This window comes from Coregonus clupeaformis, chromosome 29 (genome assembly GCF_020615455.1).
Source record: "Coregonus clupeaformis isolate EN_2021a chromosome 29, ASM2061545v1, whole genome shotgun sequence".
Lineage (NCBI taxonomy): Eukaryota > Metazoa > Chordata > Actinopteri > Salmoniformes > Salmonidae > Coregonus > Coregonus clupeaformis.
The window spans coordinates 16,013,019-16,019,018 of NC_059220.1; positions in this window are offsets into that span (position 1 = coordinate 16,013,019).

The window sequence follows — 6,000 nt, forward strand, 5'->3', positions numbered from 1 at the left end:
CGAACTCCGGGCGCACCAGCATACAGTCTAGGGGAGGGTCTGGGTGGGCGTCTGTCCATGGTGGCGGCTCTGGCACTGGTCGTGGTCCCCACCCCACCATAGTCACTACCTGCTTACGTAGCCTCCTCCAAATGACCACCCCCAACTAAAACCCACAGGATTAAGGGGCAGCACTGGACTAAGAGGCAGCACCGGACTCAGGGGCAGCACCGGACTAAGGGGCAGCACCGGGCTAAGGGGCAGTACCGGACTCAGGGGCCGCACCGGACTAAGGGGCAGCACCGGACTAAGGGGCAGCACCGGACTAAGGGGCAGCACCAGGATAAGGGACAGCACCAGGATAAGGGGCAGCACCAGGATAAGGGACAGCACCGGGCTAAGGGGCAGTACCGGACTAAATGGCGGATCCTGGCTGGCTGGCTCTGGCGGATCCTGGCTGGCTGGCGGATCCCGGCTGGACGGCTCTGGCGGATCCTGGCTGGCGGAAGGCTCTGGCTGATCCTGTCTGGCGGAAGGCTCTGGCTGATCCTGTCTGGCGGAAGGCTCTGGCTGATCCTGTCTGGCGGACGGCTCTGGCTCCTGTCTGGCGGAAGGCTCTGGCTGATCCTGTCTGGCGGAAGGCTCTGGCTGATCCTGTCTGGCGGAAGGCTCTGGCTGATCCTGTCCGGCGGAGAGCTCTAGCGGCTCCGGTCTGGCGGACGGCTCTGAAGGCTCATGGCAGACGGGCGGCTTTGCAGGCTCAGTACAGACGGGCAGTTCAGACGGCGTTGGGCAGACGGACAGTTCAGACGGCGTTGGGCAGACGGGCAGTTCAGGCGCCGTTGGGCAGACGGGCAGTTCAGACGGCGTTGGGCAGACGGACAGTTCAGGCGCCGTTGGGCAGACGGGCAGTTCAGACGGCGTTGGGCAGACGGACAGTTCAGGCCCCGTTGGGCAGACGGCAGACTCTGGCCGTCTGAGGCGCACCGTAGGCCTGGTGCGTGGTGCCGGAACTGGAGGTACCGGGCTGAGGACACGCATCTCAGGGCTAGTGCGGGGAGAAGCAACAGGGCATGCTTGGCCCTGGGGACGCACCGTAGGCCTGATGCGTGGTGCCGGAACTGGAGGTACCGGGCTGAGGACACGCATCTCAGGGCTAGTGCGGGAAGCAGCAACAGGGCATGCTTGGCCCTGGGGACGCATCGTAGGCCTGATGCGTGGTGCCGGAACTGGAGGTACCGGGCTGAGGACACGCATCTCAGGGCTAGTGCGGGGAGAAGGAACAGGGCATGCTGGGCCCTGGGGACGCACCGTAGGCCTGATGCGTGGTGCCGGAACTGGTGGTCCCAGGCTGAGGACACGCATCTCAGGGCTAGTGCGGGGAGCAGGAACAGGCCGGGCTGGGCTGGCGACGCGCACCGTATCCCTGGTGCGAGTGGCCGGAACAGGCCGGGCCGGGCTGGCGGCGCACCATATCCCTGGTGCGTGGAGCAGGAACAGGCCGGGCCGGGCTGGCGACGCGCACCGTATCCCTGGTGCGAGTGGCCGGAACAGGCCGGGCCGGGCTGGCGAAGCGCACCATATCCCTGGTGCGTGGAGCAGGAACAGGCCGGGCTGGACCGGCGACGCACACCGTATCCCTGGTGCGTGGAGCAGGAACAGGCCGGGCTGGGCTGGCGACGCACATCGTGGACCTGGTGCGTGGAGTAGGAACAGGCCGGTCCGTACCGGGAACACACACCACTGGCCTTAACTGGGGATCAGGAACGGGCCGGACCGGACTGGTAACACACTTCAGTCTCTCACGCCGTGCCACAACAACTTCCCTCCCTCTACTCGCCAATGGCTCCCGTAATCCGAAAGCCTTCTCTCCATATCTCCCTGTGGCAGCTTCCTGCTGCCCAGCCGCCCAAGCCATGTGCCCCCCCCAAAAAAAATTTTGGGGTTGCCTCCCGTCCTTCCGACGATAGCCCTGCCGACGCTGTTGCTCCTCTCGCCGTCGCCTCTCCACCGTTTCGCTCCATGGACGGCGATCCATCCCATCCAGGATCTCCTCCCACGTCCAGGACCCTTTTCCGTCCAACAGCTCCTCCCATGTCCAGACCCTTTGCTCCTGGACGCGCTGCTTGGTCCTTTTGTGGTGGGTTTTTCTGTCACGATCGTCTGAAGAAGCGGACCAATACGCAGCGCGTGGAGTGAACATGATGACTTTATTTAATAAAGCAACCACGAAAAAACAACAAATGACGATAGTGAAGTCCTCTGTAACACTGACAGAAACATGGAACAAAAACCCACAAACACACAGTGAAACACAACAGTTTAAATATGGCTCCCAATCAGAGATAACGAGCCGACAGCTGACACTCGTTACCTCCGATTGGGAGTCAATGACCAAACATAGAAACCAACCCAACAGAAAAGCAAACCTAGAAATACACCCAACAGAAAAATAACAACCCTGGCTCAAAATAAAAGTCCATAGAGCCAGAGTGTCACATTCTTATTCCAATACCAGATTTGAATTACGCAATTTCTAACACTGGGTTGTTAGTGCTGGCATCGGATGTAGCTGAGCTTCTAGCTAAATCCAACTCTTTGTTTCGAATCCTCTTCGCTATATTCTGGTTGAAACATGTATTGTTGAATGTCAAAATGTAGCTTTAAAATGCTCCCATCTTCGAATTCATTCGTGTTGATGAGAGGAATCGCTTGAATCTTCTTATTCTTCTTCAGTGGGGTTTATCGGCGGTTGGCATCCAACGTTATGGTGCATTACCGCCACTTACTGTACTGGAGTGTGGGCTAGAGACAGGGATAAACTAAATCCTACCTGCCAACCCCGTTTCTCTTAAAAAAGATAACAAAATATTTGAGACTATATATAATGACTCTCTACTCGATATACTCTTTAAACTAATTTCCTGTATCCCCTTCTCCCTCATACTAAATCTCATCCTCTCTCTTTCCCTCTGATACTGCCCACACTGTAGCAATACATGCTCCACAGTCTCTATTTCCTGACAATAATCACATTTTCCTGATGGATGCTTTCCTATCATGTTTAATGTCTTATTCAACTGGCTGTGTCCCACCCTTAATCTTGTAAAAATAGCCTCCTCTCTTCTGTCCCTTCCTGCCGTCCTCCCCTCCCCGACTTTCCTCTGTACTAAATAAATGTCTTCCCTTATTATTTCTATTCCACTGCTCCTGCCATCTCTTCACCATCACTGTATATATCAGTCTTTTTGCCTCTGCCTTGCTCATTGACACTTCAACATCAACATCCCCACTACTAAGTGCTTGTTTAGCCTGTTCATCTACTGCCTCGTTCCCCTCCACCCCCACATGGGCTGGAACCCAAGTAAATCTTATCTGAATACCCATCTGTTTAATCCTGCCATGGGTTTGTAGCACCTCATAAAGCAGGTCTTGTCTGCTACGTGAGCTAAAGGACTGGAGACTCATTAACACTGCACTTGAATCAGAGCAAATAACTACTCTGTCTGGCTTAACTTTCTCCACCCACTGCAAGGCCAACAGTATGGCCATCAGCTCCGCCGTATATACACCCATATGATCTGTAATACGTTTCCTGACTTCGACCCCACATTCCTGCACTACAAATGCTGACCCAGTACGTCCTGTCCTTGGATCCTTTGAACCATCTGTGTAAATGGCCACAAAATCCTGATACACATTTTCCAGAAGTATCTTAAAGAAATCAGCTGGATCAACACCCTCCCTATCTTTCTGTAGTCTCTCCAACACTTCTAGATCAACTACTGTAGACGGGAGTAGCCATGGTGGAATAACTACCGTTGGACTAAACTCCCTTCCATACAGTCCCATCTCCTTTGCCTGGGTATTACCCACCCACCCAAATATTGTGTTCGGTCTTCGCTGATGTTCCCAGCATGCCTGTAAAATCCCTTTCGCAGGATGAGACACCCCATGTCCTTGTAGGTTGACCCAGTAATTCATTGCCAGCTGCTGTCTCCTAATCTGCAACGGCATATCCCCCATCTTCACCTGTAATGCAGCCACTGGGGACATCCGAAACGCCCCGCTACATATTCTGAGTCCTTGCCCCTGTATGACATCTAGCCTTTCCAGTGAGGTCCGGGCTGCCAAACCATATGCTATACTTCCATAGTCTATTACAGATCGGATCAATGCAACATACATGTTCTTCAATGAGGAACGCCCAGCCCCCCACTCCTTCCCCGTCAGACAGCGCATCACATTTAGCACCTTCTTACACTTTCCCACCACTCTCTCAATGTGTTCTGCCCAGGTCAGTCTAGTGTCAAAGTATACCCCAAGGAACCTGAAGGCCCCCACCCTCTCCAAGTTTCTCCCATATAACCTCAAGCATACCTCATCTCCCACCTTCCTCCTGGTAAAATCACTTGAATCCATTGTGGTCTTCTTCTTTGAGGTTTATTGGCAGACTACACTCATAAGGTCTATTGCCGCCACCTACCGTACGGGGTAGTAAAAATCCCCCTAAAACAAAATATGTTTTGGATGAACAAATTCATACTAATTACCAAAGCCATTGTGGTCTGGTCAGTTCTTTCAGTTTTGCCCAAAGGATTGTGTTGTCAGTGTCTGTCTCCCGCCCGGCCAGGTAGGTAGGTCCGGCAGGCCAGGTAGGTAGGTCTGGACGGCCCGCCAGGTAAGTAGGTCCAGCTGGCCGGTCGGCCAGGTAGATATGTCCGGCTGGCCGGCCAGGTAAGTAGGTCCGGCCGGGTAGGTAGGTTCAGCGGGCCGGCCGGCCAAGTAGGTAGGTCGGGCCTGGTAGGTCCGGCCGGCAGGCCAGATAAGTAGGTCCAGCCCGGTAAGCCGGCCAGGAAGGTAGGTACAGTGAGGGAAATAAGTATTTGATCCCCTGCTGATTTTGTACGTTTGCCCACTGACAAAGACATGATCAGTCTATTCTAGAAGTTCAAGATGATGGTCAATAACCCTCGGTCTGGGGCTCCATGCAAGATCTCACCTCGTGGGGCATAAATGATCATGAGGAAGGTGAGGGATCAGCCCAGAACTACACGGCAGGACCTGGTCAATGATCTGAAGAGAGCTGGGACCACAGTCTCAAAGAAAACCATTAGTAACACACTACGCCGTCATGGATTAAAATCCTGCAGCGCACGCAAGGTCCCCCTGCTCAAGCCAGTGCATGTCCAGGCCCGTCTGAAGTTTGCCAATGACCATCTGGATGATCCAAAGGAGGAATGGGAGAAGGTCATGTGGTCTGATGAGACAAAAATAGAGCTTTTTGGTCTAAACTCCACTCGCCGTGTTTGGAGGAAGAAGAAGGATGAGTACAACCCCAAGAACACCATCCCAACCGTGAAGCATGGAGGTGGAAACATCATTCTTTGGGGATGCTTTTCTGCAAAGGGGACAGGACGACTGCACCGTATTGAGGGGAGGATGGATGGGGCCATGTATCGCGAGATCTTGGCCAACAACCTCCTTCCCTCAGTAAGAGCATTGACGATGGGTCGTGGCTGGGTCTTCCAGCATGACAATGACCCGAAACACACAGCCAGGGCAACTAAGGAGTAGCTCCGTAAGAAGCATCTCAAGGTCCTGGAGTGGCCTAGCCAGTCTCCAGACCTGAACCCAATAGAAAATCTTTGGAGGGAGCTGAAAGTCCGTATTGCCCAGCGACAGCCCCAAAACCTGAAGGATCTGGAGAAGGTCTGTATGGAGGAGTGGGCCAAAATCCCTGCTGCAGTGTGTGCAAACCTGGTCAAGACCTACAGGAAACGTATGATCTCTGTAATTGCAAACAAAGGTTTCTGTACCAAATATTAAGTTCTGCTTTTCTGATGTATCAAATACTTATGTCATGCAATAAAATGCAAATTAATTACTTAAAAATCATACAATGTGATTTTCTGGATTTTTGTTTTAGATTCCGTCTCTCACAGTTGAAGTGTACCTATGATAAAAAATTACAGACCTCTACATGCTTTGTAAGTAGGAAAACCTGCAAAATCGGCAGTG